Genomic DNA, 20,828 nt, shown 5'->3' on the forward strand with positions numbered 1-20,828 from the left:
AGCCGTGATAGGCTACGTGAATCGTCACGTAGCCTATCACGGGTGACTTAAAAAAAAAAAAAGTGTGTACGGATAATGGCGGCCCCCATAGGGAGCCGCCATTCCCGTTCCTTATTTGGTCGCTGTAGTCTACGTAAATGTTTACGTAGACTACGGCGAAAATAAGGGCAATTTGCATTGCCCTTATTTTTGCCGTAGTCTATGTAAACATTTACGTAGACTACAGCAACTAAATAAGAAACGCGAATGGCAGCTCCCTATGGGGGCTGCCATTCGCGTACACGCTTTTTTTTTTTAAAGTCACCCGTGATAGGCTACGTGACGATTGACGTAGCCTATCATGGCTGACTTTGCAGATCTAGCCGTGATAGGCTACATGAATCATCACGTAGCCTATCAGGGGAAGTTTTTTGTTTTTTGTTTTTACTTTCGCGTTCGCGGCCAGGCGAGGCGGCAAGCCTCCTTCCCGGCCTGAATTTTGGCCGGGCGAAGTGGGAAGCCTCCCCCCCCAGCCTGAACTTCACAGGGGCAGCAGCGAAGTGCTCCCCCCCACCGCGAACAAGCTGCGAGAAAAGGTAAGTGACTTTCATCCACCCCTAGTAGCCTATCACTTTTTTTTTTTTTACTGGAAATGGCGGTGGTAGCAGCCAGTCGGAAGACCGGACGCTGCCGCCGCCGCCACCAAACCACCGCCGAACCACTGCTGGAGCCGCTGCCACCAGGAAGATTCGTCCAATGTAAGTCCCATCCGGGGGGGTGGGGGGGGCAGACCGTTTTGTCACTGATTTTGGGGGGCCGAATGTGCTGGCATTCGGCCTCCCTGAGATTCATGGCAAAATGCTCTTACATTCCTAATGGTTTGTGTAAAATCTGTTCTCTCTGTGTTTCCCAGATTGTCAGTTGCTTTATATTCCATTGTCTGCCCATATGTGGAATTGGATTTTGTTTGGTTTCTAAATGTTTGCAAATTTGCATCTGCACAAATGTGCGCGTGCAAAAATGTGCAAAATCCCCCCAAATTGGCATTTTCACCATTTTTCACCAAAATTCACATTTTTGGCCATGTTTCTTTTTTAATTGCGTATTTTTGTATAACATTTGTGCAAAATTTGGGAAAGTTAGAAAACCTGCCCGCAAGTCAGCAGAATCCTCCCAATCCACTGCAAAATCCACAGGTCAGATTCATGACAGTCTAAACTCACTTGCTGCCATGGTGGATTTCTCTGCCATCCCTAACTGTGGCATGTTTTAGGCACCAGTGAGAGACTTACCTTTTCACCCAGGTCTTCCCTGATTGGTTGCTCTGCCCAGTTTTCTTGTTTGTTAATTCTTTGATTTTATATGTTTTAATTGAGGATGTGTGTTTTTCGAACCTGAGATGTTTTCTACTTTTTTTCTTTTTAATTATTTGAAGTGGATGTTTTGTATTTAAATTTTTTACACTTCAAGATGTCTTTTACGATACAGTAAATCCATCTGTAAACTGCTTAAATAAATACACAATTACCCTCAGGGGGGCCCTGCCCATATAAAAGGGGTCTTGAACCTTTCTCCAGCCCCAGCCCCTTTCTCTCAACTGCTCACTGTTTGATGGCTTCCTCACCTTTCCCCCTATACCAAGTGGTTAAAATGCCTCTCTTAAGGCCTATTTAACAGCAATAAGAGCTTTACACTAAAATATTCAGATGTGTTTTGGTGTTTTGGGATATTTTGGTTCCATCCCCTTTTTAGGCTCCATCCCCTTTTGCCTCAGGCTTTACCCACCAAGAGCCTTTCTAAAATTAAATTCAGTCAGAAAGAGATTCAATATGCCTGCCCAGTTAATTCTGGTGGTTCCGACATCAGTGGGGCGGTGAATCTCCTCCGGGTTTCAGTCAGAACCAGTCAGAACTCCTACGGAGTTATCCAAGATGCTCCTGCACCTTGGATAGCTCCTTTGGAGTTCTGACTGTTTCTGACTGAAACCCGAGGCAATGTCACCATCCCACTGACATCAGTGCCACCAGCCTCCACTACCCCTGCCCACACACAGTGACCCGGGAGCAAGGCCTCTTCTGCAGTGAATATTGTACATCTCCCCACCCCCAATCCTGCAAGAAACACAATAAATTCAATCTCAGTTATTATTTCTTGGTGACAAAGCTTGTGCTGCATTGTTAGCAGCACTGTCTTAATCTATTTTGGAAACATGTGCACAACAAGCTGTAAATAATGGATAAAGAGCCCATGCAGCACAGAGATTCAGCCTGTCATGTGGTGCTTTAAGGAGGATTACTACAGGCAACAATGAGACAGCTCTCCATCTTGATGAGCTCTTTCAAGTAATATACCAACTAGGTGCTAGGGATGCCAGCAAAACTCAAAATTAGGTGGTTCATTGATAGAATCTATAATGGTTACAATGCCTGTATGGATACCAAGCCTGGGTGGCTATCTAGCAAACTTCGGTATTTTCATTATCCAGACCGAGATGGAGCATGAGTTGATATCGATGTTCTGTTCCCAGGGTTGTATGAGACATTTGTTTCAGTTCATTTTTGATCAGAAGTTTACACGTTTTTACCTCCCAGACCAAACACAAAGTGAGATATGGGGATGGTGGCGGAGTTCGGTTGGGGGCTCAAGCTCGGCAGATTACTACCAGCTCAGCCCCACAGACTGGAGTCCATGGACTGCTGCATGTATCTGACTCAGTGTGTGCCATGTTAGGCAAGTGTGATGGGCCCTGCTGCTCCGCTGAGTAGGGATGTTAGAGAATTCCACCACGGATCCCAGGGGGGCTGAATTCCAGTGAATTCAGCCCCCCGGAATCCATGGCAGAACAGAGCAACCCACCCCACCACCCTGCGAAAGCCCCGTGAAACGGAGCCTACCTGGCTGCGGCTCCGGCGGCGGCTTCGGCTCCAGTGGTGGTAGCGGTGGCTCCGGCTGCTGCCAGGCTGCTGCAGATACAAATGGTGTCCTGAATAGGGGACGCCATTTGCGTCCCTATGGTAGCCTGTGATAGGCTACGTAAATATTTACATAGCCTATGACGGCTAAAGCAGGGACGCAAATGGTGCCCCTTACACCATTTGTGTTCCTATTTTCTCTGTGATAGGCTACGTAAATATTTATGTAGCCTACGACGACTAAAGCGGGAGGGCAAATGGCATAGGGGATGCCATTTGCATTCCCGTTTTCTCTGTGATAGGCTACGTAAATATTTACGTAGCCTATCACGGAGAAAATGGGAACACAAATGGCATCCCCTATGCCATTTGCGTCCCTGCTTTAGCCGTGATAGGCTACGTAAATATTTACGTAGCCTATCACGGGCTACCATAGGGACGCAAATGGCATATCCTACTCAGGATGCCATTTGCGTCCACAGCAGCCCGGCAGCGTCTGGAGGCCCCACTGCGGGTTGGCCCGGCCGGCGGCTCTGCAGGATTCCAGCAGGGAGGAACGGATCACCTCACCCCCTGTTGAGGATTTGGGGGGGAGGGACAGAGTGCCTCCCCCCCCACCGCGGATGTCCCTGGACGAAACCAGGTAAGTGTTTTGTACATCCCTACCGCTGAGCCACCATTCTGCACAAAATGGCAGGCCGGCCCTTTCTGCAAAGGCTGATTTTATGTAAACGGTGGCCATAAAGAGGCCTATTATGCAACATTACAGGGTAAATGGTCTATTTAGACAATTTATGCCTGCAATGTTACATTAATGGGCCTCTTTATGGCCACTGTTTACATAAAATCAGCCTTTACAGAAAAGGCCGAACTGCCATTTTGTGTAGAATGGTGGCTTGGTGGAGGAGTGGGATGCCGCACCTCACCCAGCAGCTCATTGCACTTGGCAAGGAGGGTTGAGCAGCCAGCGGGCATCTGGCGAGTAGTGTGTGGCACAGACCGCTGTGAATTTGCCTGTCTCTAGTCAGATGCAATCTGCAGTCAAAGTACATATGTTTCCAAGCTTACACTGTGATTCACAGACCAAAAAAAATGTGTCTGACAGCATGTGTGCATTCGAAAATTGTGCATGAAACAATGTAACCTTTTGAAAAATGGGCACAGGCACACTTTAATCAATAGGAGAAGAATGCATACATTTAAAAGATGGACACAATTGATACATACATTTGGAAAATATGCAAGAAAATATGCAAGGATTTTTATGTGAAAAGAAACAAAGCAGAACTCACAGTCACATACTGACTTGAGTTGAAACAGGCTTTGAGATGGAATTCGGAGAACTTCAGAGAACTTCTGTTTTGTTGATTTGCACATCCCCATCTAGGCCTGCACAGTCTGCATAACAAAACATCTAAACTCTGCCATTTCTGCGCATGTCCTGATGTTGGCTGGTTTAACCCTTTACTTTCTCAAAGAAATGTAAATGTCCCATTTGCAATGCTCATGCTCAGGCAATGATGTCACTTTGGGAAAGCCCAACATTTGCAGAATTCCACCCCCGGCACGCACATCTTAAAGGGGTGGGGGGAAGAACCCAGAAACATCCCATGAGGACAGAACTTGCTCAGTATCCACGACTTGGTCCCTGACTCTTTGCAGTGTGTGTGTGTGTGTGTGTGTAAAAAACTGGGGAAGGGAACAATGGAAAGAATGGAGTATCCTTCAAGGGGCCATGGCTGACTGGCTGTGTAGAGGTTTGAACAGGAGCACTTCATGCTGCAACATTTTGTTCAAGGTGCTACCTGTTCTCAGCATTGCTCATTGTTTTGTTCAGGTTTGGGGGATTATGAATAGTGATGCCACCAAATTTTGTAATTCATCAGCTAATTGGTTGAAACTTGCCCATTCATAATGCTCAACTTTGTAGTGGGCTTGGATCACTGCCTTATGAATTCATTATCAATATCAGAACAGATTGCAAGCTTCAGAGCATGTACAGTCTGCATCTAAATTACAGCATTTTTGTGCATCACAGAGTTGGTTGGATTAACACCCTCAACATTAGCCTGGGTCCTCTGCCTTTTCCACAATGCCTCTGGTTCTACAAGGAGAACTGGCATTTATCTCTCCTCCATCCTGAACTGACTGGGTGATGGCAAGTAAACATTATGTGGAAAGGCTACATAAGACAACCAACCAGGAAGGGGTACATAATGTGGTGATTCATGACAACATTCCACATGATGTGATTCGAAACTGTAACTCCAAGATGTAGTTTAAAATTGTGCATGTAGAAAATTTGGGATGTGCAAATCAGCAAAACTAGAGCTCACTGGAATTCTCCAAATTCCACCTTGAAGCTCATTCTGACTTAAGTCCATATCATATCTCAAGCTTTTTGTTCCTTTTCACATGAAAATATGTCCATATCTGTGTGCGTATTCTCCAAATGCATGCATCAATTGTGCACATCTTTGAAATGAACACATTCTTCTCCCATTGATTAAACTATATTTGTATGCATTGTTCAAAAGTATGCATTTTTTCATGTGTGTTTTTCAAATGTATGCATGCCATCGAACACAATGCTTTTCATCTGCAAATCACATTGCAAGCTTAGAAATGTATGGAGCTCAACTGGAGATTATATCCAAGTCCATATTTGGTCTGAAAAGTGCAAACTGGTTAAATCCTGATCAAATGAATTTCTCATATATCCCTCACAAAAACAGGTAAATCACGATCAAACAGATTTCTCATAGATCCCTAGCAAAAATATGCATATGCAGAACAAGATATCATATTAAAGTAGAACTCTCATCCAAGATTACACAAATTAATTTGTTAGTTTCCAAGGAAATAACAAACTAAATCAGTGGAAATTCACCCATCACTACTTATGTGGTGTCCTGTTTGTGATGGGCTATGTGTGATGTCATTTGGGAAGAAATCCATTTCGATGTCTTGCCCTGTTTACCAGCTCCATATGCAGTGAGCCTCTAGAACTTTGGGGCAACACTATGAATATGTTTTTTCCATGTTCAGCTCTCCAGCTGGCAATTTCTTATCAGTGATTCATACCCTCAATAAGAATAAGAAATGACACTTTCATAAGCCCTGCTTTCCTTCTCCATCACAATATGCTAACTTATTTACAAAATAAAGCTGCAGTGTAAGATTCATTTCATACCTTCCCACAATAGGCATCTCTGAGCAATTCAATCAATTTGCTTTCAAAAGAGCAATCTTTAACCCCCCCAAAAAACCAGACAATGTAAATAATTCTCTGCCACACTGAAGCTTTATTAATTTTTAGCCCATTGTCACACATGCTTGAGAGTGAGTTTAGCTGAAATTGCGGGGGGGGGGAGAGGGAAACCCTTCTAGACCTTTTATTTACAATTAATTCAAAGCCAGATGGAGGCACATTTTATTGTCCCAGGTTGCAGGGCATCAAATGAGTTTTTTTTTCTCCCCAACCTGAGTTATTTATCAAGGGTTCAGCACATCTCTGCTTCTAATCAGATTTAACAGATGCTGCATTTGAATTCAGTTGGAGCCATCAGAAGACAGCAATTTAGCATTTATTTATTTATTTATTTATTTATCTGTAGTTTTTCTTTTCTTTTTTTTCTTTTTGCCAGCACATGTCACAGACAGCTAGGCTTGAATTAATGGCAGCAGCATGTGGAATATTGATGCAGGAAGTGTATGCAAATGAATGAATGGACCCATAAAAAAAGAAGAGGAGAAAAGACTGAGAGGCGTGAAGTGTCATTATGCTACAACTAAAACAGCTTCTGATTAGAGTTTAGAACAGCTTTCTCCAACTTGGTGCTGAGGACTACAATTCTTGGCATTCCTGACCATTGGCCATGCTGGCTGGGGCAGATGAGATATGAAGTCCAAAATGCTCATGCAATGATGCCACTCTGGAGCTCACCAGATTGGGAACGTTGGTTGGGAAGTTGCCACTTCTAATATATTTGGGCTTTGAGAGAGAGAGAGAGAGAGAGAGAGAGAAAGAGAGAGATTATTTATTTTACTCCAAGGTATCTTGGAGTAAACGGCCTATGTGTCATACTGCATGGAGAGTGAACTGGCTCTACGGGATGGGTCTGCATATCACAGGGGTGGGCAACTTGTGGCCCTCCAATGTTTTGGCCTACAAGACCCAAGATTACTCATCACAGAATCATAGAATCATAGAATAGTAGGGTTGGAAGGGCCCCATAAGACCATCGCGTCCAACCCCCTGCTCAGTGCAGGAATCCAAGTCAGACAGGGATGTCAGAGAATTCCTCCACGGATCCCAGGGAGGCTGCATTCCAGTGAATTTGGCCCCCCGGAATCCGTGGAGGAATGGAGCAACCGGCCCACCACCCTGTGGAAGTCCACTGAAACGGAGCCTACCGGGCTGCTGCTCCAGCGGTGGCAGTGGCTCTGGCGGCAGTGGTGGCTCCAGCGGCAGCTCCGGCGGCAGCTCTGGCTGCTGCTGGGCTGTGGCCGCAAATGGAGGCCGCTACATCAGCCGCCATTTGCGTCCCTGGCAAGCTGTGATAGGCTATGTAAATATTTATGTAGCCTATCATGGCAAAAGCAGGGATGCAAATGGCAGCCACTATGCCATTTGCATCCCCGCCTTTGCCGTGATAGGCTACGTAAATATTTATGTAGCCTATCACAGCTCAGCGAAGGGACGCAAATGGTGGCCGCTACGCCGGCTGCCATTTGCATCCGCAGACCTGCTGCTGCGGATGCACCCAGCCAGCTGTTCTGCGGAGTCACCGTGGAGCGGAGCCAGCCAGGGAGAATTTCAGGGGAAGGTACGGAGCACCCCCCCACACACACGGATGTCACTCTTCGAAAAGGTAAATGACTTTTGTACACCCCTAAAGTCAGAGCATCCCTGACAGATGGCTGTCCAGCCTCGAATGCCTCCAGTGTGGGAGAGCCCACCACCTCCCTAGGTCATTGGTTCCATTGTCGTATTGCTCTAACAGTCAGGAAGTTTTTCCTGATGTTCAGCCAGAATCTGGCTTCCTGCAACTTGAGCCCATTATTCTGTGTCCTGCACTCTGGGATGATCGAGAAGAGATCCTGGCCTTCCTCTCTGTGACAGCCATTCAAGGACTTGAAGAGCGCTATCCTATCTCCCCTCAGTCTTCTCTTCTCAAGGCTAAACATGCCCAGTTCTTTCAGTCTCTCTTCACAGGGCTTTGTTTCCAGTCCCCTGATCATCTTTGTTGCCCTCCTCTGAACCCTCTCCAGTTTGTCTGCATCCTTCTTAAAATGTGGTGCCCAGAACTGGACACAGTACTCAGTGACTGTGCTGGCTAGGGTTGATGAGAGTTGTAGGCCAAAAGATCTACATGGCCACAAGTTAGCCATTCCTGGCATACTGTGTGGAATGTGAGCAGAATTGTGCCCGATGTGTAAATCTGCACTGGCACATTTGCTCTAGGAAGATTTTTTTTATTTTATTTTTTAAAAGATGTCCAGAGGTATGAAACAGGGATGTTGCATGACGCTTCAGCTGAATTTAGGAAACAAACTTGCTGCAACTCCAAACTGTTTGCAAACTTTTTCACCAGGAAAATAATCCAGTGGCAGCTGGTGACTCCAATGCCAGAGGGGCTGTGATTCCATTCAATGTTTTAGATACCACCAGCCCAAACTCTAAACGTGCTATCCAAGGTGCTGAACCTATTTTGTCCTATAATTTCATATGCTGACTGATGGCACTGAATCTAGGTTTTGGCTTTATATTCTTTGGGTTCTAGATCATAATAAAACATGCTGGTATTATTTTTTAAAAATTCTGAGATGCAATCTCAGTAAATGCAGTAATTGCTGAATTTATTCAACATTTTTTGTTTGTTTGTTTTTTGTATCCAATAGAGCTCAAGAGTGATCAAAGGTCCCATCGTTCTTCATTCACCTGACAGACAGATGAAGTCTTGCTCTCCAGGAATGCCAATGGAATCTCTGTCTTGCAGAAAGGAAATGCAATTTGTATGGATAATACCTAATTTCTGGCAGAAAAAAAAAATCCAACACTAACTGATTAGGAAAACAGAGAAATTCCAGACTTCTTAAACAGTGCCTATGCTGTGTAATGGCATAAACCCAACGCAAAAGTGGGCAACTTACATTTCCTTGCTTGCATTGGAATACAATATGTTTTCTTGCATTTTCATTAGTGCTGGGTTGATTTTTTTGGCTGAGTTGGTTTTGGCCACACAGGGGTGGGAAAGGGGTGCAGGGAACAAAAATTTCACCAAAGAAGTAGGAGAAATTTCTGCAACATTGGGGTGTGATGGATTGCCTTACTTTAGAGTAGGGATGTCAGAGAATTTTGCCACGAATCTCAGGGAGGCCGAATGCCAGCACATTCGGCCCCCCGAAATTGGTGGCGAAACGGTCTGCCCCCGCCCCCCCCCCGGGATGGGACTTACCTTAGGCGAATCCTCCTGGCAGCGGCAGCTCCGGCAGTGGTTTGGTGGCGGTTCAGCAGCAGCGGCTATGGCGGCTGGTCTTCCAACCGGCTGCTGCCGCTGCCATTTCCAGTAAAAAAACAACAACAAAAAACGTGATAGGCTACGTAAAGATTTACGTAGCCTATCACGGCTAGATTTTTAAAAAATACCATGATAGGCTACGTAAATGTTTACGTAGCCTATCACGGCTGAGTGAAAAAAACAAAACAAAAAACCGCACGTACGCAAATGGTGGTGCCCATGGGCGCCGCCATTTGCGTTCCTTATTTTGGCACATCTAGCCTACGTAAACATTTATGTAGACTATGGCGAAAATAAGGGGAACGCAAATAGCGTAGTGTCTACACTACTTGCGTTCCCCTTATTTTCGCCGTAGTCTACGTAAATGTTTACGTAGACTAGACATGCCAAAATAAGGAATGCAAATGGCGGCGCCCATGGGCACTGCCATTTGCATATGCGCGGTTGTTGTTTTTTTCCCCACTCAGCCATGATAGGCTATGTAAACATTTACGTAGCCTATCATGGCTGACTGCAGGGACGCAAACGGCAGCGGCTACAGCCGCCGCCATTTGCAGCCTGGCTGGCCAGGATTCGGGGGTGGAGGGACAGAGCGCCTCCCCCCTGGCCAGAATTTCAGGGGGGAGGGACAGAGTGCCTCCCCCCCAACCAGAATTTTGGGGGGAGGGATGGAGCCCCTCCCCTCCACCATGTATCAAATATCGATACAGGTAAGAGACTTTCGTACATCCCTACTTTAGAGACTAGGTAGCAAACAATTCTTTTCTTTTCTGCACTTTTAAATAGGTAATGGGGGGTTGTTCAGTTTGAATTTAAATATGAACATACCTCATTTTGCACTTTCAAACCAACACGCAAATCAACATTCAGTTATCTTTTGAAATTTCCACATCTGAATTTTACAATGAGGTTCTCTAATGATGAAATGCATACAGACATGTTATATTATGGGAAATACATATATTAGGGAAACAAACACACACAAATGTGTATATTCATGAAAATAATGTTCAAAATGCATTATATTAGGCAAATTGCTGGGGAAAAGTGTATACTGGGTAAAATTGTAAAAAAAAAAAAAGTATTAGGAGAATTGAACAAACAAAAATGTGTCCAAATGTCCATGTGATTAAAAAAATGTCTCAAAGGTCAGGATGAACTGATCTGAACACTGAGAAAATGAGAAACAAAGAGAATCTAAAATTGACAGATTCAGCCATCCCTACTTCAAAACAAGCCTCATCAGCTGCTGGTTACATCCAGTGTACCATTCTGAAGCCTTTTGAATCTTGAGCTGCCTTTTCTCTTCTTGTGCCACATCCCCATGGTGCTAAAGGCTGCCAGGAAGAGTTCCTCCTCCATCACTTCCGATAAAGAGGTGGCAGAAGAAAATAAAAGAAGGAAGAAAAAAACAAAGACTGTGGGATGTTTTGGGTGTCCAACTGGGGCTTGAGGCCCAGTGAGAAATCACTGGCTCACCCCTGACACCAGTCCACAGGCTGCCACGCTTGCCCGGCTTGGCGGCACCGGGTCAGGGTAGTGCAGGGATCCCTGATCACTTCCTGAGCCACAAAGTGGTGGCTCAGCCTTTTTCGTACATTCCCTTTTGCACAAAAGGCAGCTGTGAAGAGAAAACTCTCTGGAAAAGACCCTGATGCTGGGAAAGAGTGAGGGCAAAAGGGGAAGGGGACGGCAGAGGATGAGATGGCCAGATAGCATCACCAATGCAATGAATATGAACCTGAGCACACACGGGGAGTGAGCGGAGGACAGGAAGGCCTGGCATGCTATGGTCCATGGGGTCATGAAAAGTCGGTCACGACTGAACGACTGAACAACAACAACAGGCATAAATGGTCCATTTACATCTGCAATCGTAGGTGAATGGCCATGTGACAGCTGCCATTTTTACAAAAAGGAATGTATGAAACAGGCCAAGCCACCATTTTATGGCTTGGCGAGGGATCAGGGATTTATGAAAAGGGGCAAACTGCCATTTTTACGTAAAATGGCAGCTCAGCGAGGGATTGGCAGGCTGCTCACTGAGCACCCATGGACTGCCTAGTGGCTTGCCATGTGTGGAAGTGGGGTCCAGTGGTGGTCCAGAAAGCAGTGAGCACTGTGGGACCTGTTGAGTTCATACATCCCTAAATATCACTGCAACTTTCACCCATCACCCTCAACTACATCACTCCCCAATAACCCCCTAATTTCCCTGACCTCATCTCTACTGCCAAAATCACCATCCTGATTGTGGTCCCCTGTTCAGTCTGTCCCTCATTCCAATTCAAGCTGGAAGTTCTCATGTAAGAATGCTTCCCCCAATAATTCTGCTTACCCACCCCACCCTCAAAAAGAAAAAGCTTACCTTTGGGGCCACTATAGTGTAGCAGGCAGAAGCATAAAAGATGGGAAGAAGCCATTGGGCATTGGGCCTCTTCTTCTTTCCCCGTGCCACTTCTAAATGGAAGAGGAGGATGCCGGTAGTGACATTTGAGAAGTTGTACAGTTCCTATGTAAATATTTACGTAGACTAAGACGGCCCAAAATAAGGAACGCAAATGGCGGCGGCCATAGCCGCCGCCATTTGCGTACGCACTTTTTTTTTTTCAAGTCAGACTTGATAGGCTATCTAAAGATTTACGTAGCCTATCATGGCTGACTACAGGGATGCAAATGTGCCAGCTGGCAGAGCTGGCAGAGCTGGCCGGCGGCTCCGCGGAATCCCCGAGGAGTGGAGCTGGCCAGCCAGGATTCCGGGGGGAAGGACGGAGCGCCTCCCCCCTCCAGCGGAACCCGGCAGAGACAGGTAAGGGCAATTTTGTACATCCCTACATATAGTCAGTAAAAACAAGACCTGGAGCTGACTGTGGCTCAGATCATGAGCTTCTTCTTGCAAAATTTTGGCTTAAATTGAAGAACGTAGGGAAAATCACTAAACCATTCAGGTATGACCTAAATCATATCCCTTATGAATATACAGTGGAGGTGATGAATAGACTTAAGGGATTAGACCTGATAGACAGAGTGCCTGAGGAACTATGGACGGAGGTCCGTAACACTGTTCAGGAGGCAGCAACGAAATCCATCCCAAAGAAAAAGAAATGCAAGAAAGCAAAGTGGCTGTCTGATGAGGCTTTACAGGTAGCGGAGGAAAGAGGGGAAACAAAAAGCAAGAGAGAAAGGGGAAGATATATCCAACTGAATGCAGAGTTCCAGAGAAAAGCAAGGAGAGACAAGAAGGCCTTCTTAAATGAACAATGCAAAGAAATCGAGGAAAACAATAGAATGGGAAAGACTAGAGATCTTTTCAAGAAAATCGGAGATCTCAAGGGAATGTTTTGTGCAAAGATGGGAATGATAAAGGACAAAGAAGGCAGGGACCTAACAGAAGCAGATGAGATTAAGAAGAGGTGGAAGAATACACAGAAGAACTGTACAGGAAAGATCTTAATGTCCCTGATAGCCATGATAGTGCAGACACTGAACTTGAGCCGGACATCCTCGAGAGTGAAGTCAAGTGGGCCTTAGGAAGCATTAGTAACAACAAAGCTAGTGGAGATGACAGTATTCCAGCAGAGCTATTTAAAATCCTAAAAGATGATGCTGTTAAAGTGCTGCACTCAATATGCCAACAAATTTGGAACACCCAGCAGTGGCCACAAGACTGGAAAAGGTCAGTTTACATTCCAATTCCAAAGCAGGGCAATGCCAAAGAGTGTTCAAACTACCGTACAATTGTGCTCATTTCACATGCCAGCAAGGTGATGCTCAAAATCCTACAAGATAGGCTTCAGCATTACGTGAACCGAGGACTACTGGAAATACAAGCTGGGTTTTGAAGAGGCAGAGGAATGAGAGATCAAATCGCCAACATTCGCTGGATCATGGAGAAAGCAAGAGAATTCCAGAAAAGTGTCTATTTCTGCTTCATTGACTATGCTAAAGCCTTTGATTGTGTGGATCAAAACAAACTCTGGCAAATTCTTAAAGAGATGGGACTACCTGTCTCCTGAGAAACCTGTACGAGGGTCAAGAAGCGACAGTACGATCCAGACATGGAACTACCAATTGGTTCAAAATTGGGAAAGGAGTAGGACAAGGCTGTATATTATATTGTCGCCCTGCTTATTTAACTTATATGCAGAGTACATCATGAGAAACACCAGGTTGGATGAATCACAGGTCAGAATTAAGATTGCCAGGACAATTATCAACAACCTCAGATACGCAGACGATACCACCCTAATGGCAGAAAGCGAAGAGGCTCTCAAGAGCCTCTTGTTGAGGGTGAAAGTGGAGAGTGCAAAAGCTGGTTTGAAACTCAACATTAAAAAAACCTCAGATCATGGCATCTGGCCCCATCACTTCCTGGCATATAGAAGGGGAAGAAATGGAAGCAGTGACAGATTTTACTTTCTTGGGCTCCAAGATCACCGCAGATGGTGACCGTAGCCATGAAATTAAAAGACTCTTGCTCCTTGGGAGGAAAGCTATGGCAAACCTAGACAGCATAGTAAGAAGCAGAGACATCACCTTGCCGACAAAGGTTCATATAATCAAAGTTATTGTTTTCCCAGTAGCAACATATGGCTGTGAGAGCTGGACTCTAAGGAAGGCTGAGCGCCGAAGAATTGATGCCTTTGAACTGTGGTGCTGGAGAAGACTCTTACGAGTCCCCTGGACTGCAAGGAGGTCAAATCTCAGTCCATCCTAAAGGAAATCAACCCTGAGTGCTCATTGGAAGGACAGATACTGAAGCTGAAGCTCAAATATTTTGGCCACCTAATGCGAAGAGAAAACTCCCTGGAAAAGACCCTGATGCTGGGAAAGATTGAAGGCAAAAGGAGAAGGGGATGGCAGAGGATGAGATGGCTAGATAACATCACCGATGCAATGAATATGGACTTGAGCACACTCTGGGAGAGAGCGTAGGACAGGAAGGCCTGGCGTGCTATGGTCCATGAGGTCACGAAGAGTCGGACACGACTGAACAACTGAACAACAACAATAGAAGCATAGCTTCCAAATCCCATGAAGTACTAGCTCCCCTCTACTCAGCACTGGTTAGGCCTCATCTGGAGTACTGTGTCTAGTTCTGGGCACCACATTTTAAGAAGGATGCAGACAAGCTGGAGAGGGTTCAGAGGAGGGTAATAAAGATGATCAGGGGACTGGAAACAAAGCCCTATGAAGACAGACTGAAAGAACTGGGCATGTTTAGCCTTGAGAAGAGAAGACTGAGGGGAGACATGATAGCACTCTTCAAGTACTTGAAAGGTTGACACAGAGAGGAAGGACAGGATCTGTTCTCAATCATCCCAGATGCAGGACACAGAATAATGGGCTCAAGTTACAGGAAGCCAGATTCTGGCTGAGCATCAGGAAAAACTTCCTGAGTGTTAGAGCAATACGACAATGGAACCAATTCCCTAGGGAGGTAGTGGGCTCTCTCACACTGGAGGCATTGAAGATGAAGCTGGACAGCCATCTGTCAGGGATGCTCTGACTTGGATTTTTCATTGAGCAAGGGGTTGGATTCGATGGCCTTGTAGGCCCCTTCCAACCCTAATATTCTATGATTCTATGAAATGAGATAGAGGGACTTATAAATGAACATATGGGAAATTGACATGGATCAGAAACAGACCGATCTGGCAATCCAGATCTGGAACTGCTGGTCCATGGTGCATTTTATGCATCAATAAAGAAAACAAACCACTCCCTTTTCCCTTTCCAAATCAAGTTGTTAATTTATCTCTTCCATTTTTGCAATAATAAGTGCTTATAGTAAATAGTAGATTTTTCCCCACCAGTTCAAAGCATGGCTAAGTATTTGGGTTTCTGTTTTGTGAGTACTTAACCAATGTCATCATTTCAGATGTATTAATACTGAGTGCAAGTATTATGTGGTTGAAGACATCAGGTAGCCCACTTTCCTGTGCACTACTGTTTCCACTTCTTTTCCATGGGTGGGGAAGTACTTGTGAATAGCAACAAATGAAATGTTTTAACTTTGTACAGTGGGTACAGGGTGAGCTTGCCCTAGCATGTCCTGTACATAGCTGGCCCCTGCAGAGATAGTAGCTGTTTGATGAGCCTTGGGGAGAGACCACCCAGTAAGTAACTGGGTGATTACAATCAACAAGTAGTAGGAAATACAGTAGACCGTTGTGCACAGTATAGAGAGATAAGAAACAAGAGGAAAATAATTAGTATCAGCTAGGGATCTATGGACTGGGTAAAATCCACTCTGTGTTTCACAGATTAGCAGGTGCCTTTTGTTCTGCTCTCCGCCCACAGACAGATGCGAATATTTTTTTTCATTGTGCAGAAAAATACGCATATAATTCTGTAAATATTTGCATTAAGTATTTACATAATTTACCTTAGTATGTAACATTTAGCGTATTCTCCCCCATTCCATTCAATGTTTCCTCAGCAGAAACTTACATGTTTTCCTACAAATTTATATGTGTAAATTTCAGGAAAGTAAAAAAATCATCTGAAAGTCCAGGGTCTCCATGTAGCCTGAGGGGGTCGCTCCACACCAAATTTCAGAGGATGGATCCTTAGAAATCCATTTCATTTTGTTGTTGTTGTTGTTGTTCAGTCGTTCAATCGTGTCCGACTCTTCGTGACCCCATGGACCATAGCACGCCAGGCCTTCCTGTCCTGTGCTCTCTCCCGGAGCGTGCTCAACTTCATATTCATTGCATCCGTGATGCTATCTAGCCATCTCATCCTCTGCCGTCCCCTTCTCCTTTTGCCTTCAGTCTTTCCCAGCATCAGGGTCTTTTCCAGGGAGTTTTCTCTTCGCATTAGGTGGCCAAAATATTTGAGCTTCAGCTTCAGAATCTGTCCTTCCAATGAGCAGTCAGGGTTGATTTCCTTTAGGATGGACTGATTTGACCTCCTTGCAGTCCAGGGGACTCGTAAGAGTCTTCTCCAGCACCACAGTTCGAAAGCATCAATTCTTCGGCGCTCAGCCTTCCTTATAGTCCAGCTCTCACAGCCATACATTACTACTGGGAAAACCATAGCTTTGATTAGACGGACCTTTGTCGGCAAGGTGATGTCTCTGCTTCTTACGATGCTGTCTAGGTTTGCCATAGCTTTCCTCCCAAGGAGCAAGCGTCTTTTAATTTCATGGCTACAGTCACCATCTGCGGTGATCTTGGAGCCCAAGAAAGTAAAATCTGTCACTGCTTCCATTTCTTCCCCTTCTATATGCCAGGAAGTGATAGGGCCAGATGACATGATCTTAGTTTTTTTAATGTTGAGTTTCAAACCAGCTTTTGCACTCTCCTCTTTCACCCTCAACAAGAGGCTCTTGAGATCCTCTTTGCTTTCTGCCATTAGGGTGGTATCATCTGCATATCGGAGGTTGTTGATAATTCTCCCAGCAATCTTAATTCCGACCTCTGATTCATCCAACCCGGCATTTCTCATGATGTACTCTGCATATAAATTAAATAAGCAGGGTGACAATATGCAGCCTTGTCGTACTCCTTTCCCAATTTTGAACCAATCGGTTGTTCCATGTCTGGTTCTTACTGTTGCTTCTTGACCCTCGTACAGGTTTCTCAGGAGACAGGTAAGGTGGTCTGGTACTCCCATCAATTTAAGAATTTGCCACAGTTTGTTGTGATCCACACAATCAAAGGCTTTAGCGTAGTCAATGAAGCAGAAATAGACGTTTTTCTGGAATTCTCTTGCTTTCTCCATGATGCAGCGAATGTTGGCGATTTGATCTCTAGTTCCTCTGCCTCTTCGAAACCCAGCTTGTACTTCCGGTAGTTCTCGGTTCGCATACTGCTGAAGCCTAGCTTGTAGGATTTTGAGCATCACCTTGCTGGCATGTGAAATGAGCGCAATTGTGCGGTAGTTTGAACACTCTTTGGCGTTGCCCTTCTTTGGAATTGGAATGTAAACTGACCTTTTCCAGTCTTGTGGCCACTGTTGAGTGTTCCAGATTTGTTGGCATATTGAATGCAGCACTTTAACAGCATCATCTTTTAGGATTTTAAATAGCTCGGCTGGAATACTGTCATCTCCGCTAGCTTTGTTGTTACTAATGCTTCCTAAGGCCCACTTGACTTCACTCTCGAGGATGTCCGGCTCAAGTTCAGTGACCGCACTATCATGGCTATCAGGGACATTCAGATCTTTCCTGTATAGTTCTTCTGTGTATTCTTGCCACCTCTTCTTAATCTCATTTGCTTCTGTTAGGTCCCTGCCTTCTTTGTCCTTTCTCATGCCCGTCTTTGCACAAAACGTTCCCTTGAGATCTCCAATTTTCTTGAAGAGATCTCTAGTCTTTCCCATTCTGTTGTTTTCCTCAATTTCTTTGCATTGTTCATTTAAGAAGGCCTTCTTGTCTCTCCTTGCTATTCTCTGGAACTCTGCATTCAGTTGGGTATATCTTCCCCTTTCTCCTTTGCTTTTCGCTTCCCTTCTTTCGTGAGCTACTTGTAAAGCCTCCTCAGACAGCCACTTGGCTTTCTTGCATTTCTTTTTCTTTGGGACGGATTTCGTTGCTGCCTCCTGAACAATGTTACGGACCTCCGTCCATAGTTCCTCAGGCACTCTGTCTATCAGGTCTAATCCCTGAAATCTATTCCTCACCTCCACTGTATATTCATCAGGGATAGATTGAGGTCATACCTGAAAGGTTTAGTGGTTTTCCCTACGTTCTTCAATTTCAGCCGAAATTTTGCAAGAAGCAGCTCATGATCTGAGCCACAGTCAGCTCCAGGTCTTGTTTTGACTGACTGTATGGAGCTTCTCCATCTTTGGCTGCAAAGGACATAATCAATCTGATTTCGAAATTGACCATCTGGTGACGTCCATGTGTAGAGTCGCCTCTTGTGCTGTTGGAAAAGAGTGTTTGCTATGATCAGCGTGTTCTCTTGGCAAAACTCTATTAGCTTTTGTCCTGCTTCATTTTGTACACCAAGGCCATGCCTGCCTGTTATCCCGGTGATTTCTTGACTTCCTACTTTAGCATTCCAATCCCCTATGATGAAGAGGACATCTTTTTTTGGTGTTAGTTCTAGAAGGTGTTGTAGGTCTTCATAGAACCGATCAACCTCAGCTTCTTCGGCATCAGTGGTTGGGGCATAGACTTGAATTACTGTGATGTTGAATGGTTTGCCTTGGATTCGTACTGAGATCATTCTATCATTTTTAAGATTGTACCCCAGTACTGCTTTTCCCACCCTTTTGTTGACTATGAGTGCGACTCCATTTCTTCTAAGGGATTCTTGCCCACAATAGTAGATATGATGGTCACCTGAATTAAATTCGCCCATGCCTGTCCATTTGAGTTCGCTGATTCCCAAGATGTCGATGTTCAATCTTGCCATCTCATGTTTGACCACCTCCAGCTTACCTTGATTCATTGATCTGACATTCCAGGTTCCTAAACAATATTGTTCTTTACAGCATCGGATTTTCTTTTCACCGCCAGACACATCCACAGCTGAGTGTCCTTTCGGGTTTGGCCCAGCTGCTTCACTCTTTCTGGCGCTACTTGGAAATACCCTCTGCTCTTCCCCAGTAGCATATTGGACACCTTCCGACCTGAGGGGCTCATCTTCCGGCGTCATCTCTTTTAGCCTTGTGATACGTTCCATGGGGTTTTCTTGGCAAGAATACTGGAGTGGGTTGCCATTTCCTTCTCCAGTGGACCACATTTTGTCAGAACTCTCTGCCATGACCTGTCCGTCTTGGGTGGCCCTGCACGGCATAGCTTATGGCTTCACTGAGTTATGCAAGCCCCTTCGCCACAACAAGGCAGTGATCCATGAAGGGGCCATTTCATTTTAGTCCATCTCAAATTTCTCTAGCATCCCTAGTATCAGTTATGGAGTATCCTGATAGTCAGAAGTAAGACAATAAATGAGTTTTAGATGCTGCTGCTTAATGTTCAGAACTGTACAGAGGACATTATATACTGTGACAGAGAAGCTTCGGGTTGAGCTTTGCCTCATGGTGAAGGCCAGCTAGCCGATTCTTGAAGACTGGTGTTCTGATTTTGAACCATGCTCTCTGATACCACTGATTGGTCTCCAGGTGAATCCATTGTTAACTGTGGGGAGGGTGAGCCAGGGTAAGATTGCAAGTCTGAAACACATGGAATCACTGGTGAAGAAAAGTCATAGAATCATAGAATCATAGAATCATAGAACAGTAGAGTTGGAAGGGGCCGATAAGTCCACTGAGTCCAACCCCTTGCTCAACGCAGGAATCCAGGTCAAAACATCTATGACAGATGGCTGTCCAGCCTAGTCTTGAATGCATCCAATGTGGGAGAGCCCACCACATCCCTAGGTTATTGGTTCCATTGTCGTATCACTCTAACAGTCAGGAAGTGTTTCCTGATGTTCAGCCGGAATCTGGCTTCCTGTAACTTGAGCCCATTCTTCCATGTCCTGCACTCTGGGATGATTGAGAAGAGATCCTGGCCTTCCTGTCTGTGACAGCCTTTCAACGACTTGAAGAGCGCTAACCTATCTCTCCTCAATCTTCTCTTCTCAAGGCTAAACATGCCCAATTCTTTCTGTTTCTCCTCATAGGGCTTTGTTTCTAGTCTCCTGATCATCCTAGTTGCCCTCCTCTGAACCCTCTCCAGTATGACTGCTTCTTTCTTCAAGTGTGGTGCCCAGAACTGGACACAGTACTCCAGATGAGGCCTAACCAGTGCTGAGTAGAGGGGAGCGAGTACTTCACATGATTTGGAAGCTATGCCTCTATTGATGCAACCCAAAATAGCATTTGCGTTTGTTGGCTCATCTTCAGCTTGTGATAGACAACAATTCCAAGATCCTTCTCGCTTGTAGTGTTGTTGAGCCACGTATCCCCAATCCTGTAACTGTGCATTTGGTTTCTTTTTCCTAGCTGCAGAACTTGGCATTTCTCCCTATTACATTTCATTCTGTTGTTTTCAGCACAGCACTCCAGCCTATCAAGATCACTTTGAATTTTGTTTCTGTCTTCTAGTAGGAATGTTGGAGAATTCCACCACGGACTCCAGTGAGGCTGGTTTCTTTAGAATCTGCCCCCCCCCGGAGTCTGTGGCAGAATGGAGCAATCCCCCCCAGGCACCCCACGGAATCCCCCCAGGACAGAGCCTACCTGGCTCCGACGGTGGCTCTGGCGGCTCTGGCGATGGCTCTGGCAGTGGCAGCTCTGGGTTGTTTTCTGGCCACTGCTGGCTGCGGCCTGTGGCCGCAAATGGTGGCCGGCATAGCGGCCACCATTTGTGGCCGCTGCCCGGCCATAGCTGGAAGTCTGGCTGTGGCCAGCCCTGGCCAGCAGCTTCGCAGCCTTGCCTTGGAGCGGAGCCAGCCGGGCAGGATTCCAGGGGGAGGGAGGGATCGCCTCCCCCCACCGTGGATGACCCTCAGCA

This window comes from Heloderma suspectum, chromosome 1 (genome assembly GCF_057233095.1).
Source record: "Heloderma suspectum isolate Gila_16-S chromosome 1, 16-S_ref, whole genome shotgun sequence".
NCBI classification, from domain to species: Eukaryota; Metazoa; Chordata; class Lepidosauria; order Squamata; family Helodermatidae; genus Heloderma; species Heloderma suspectum.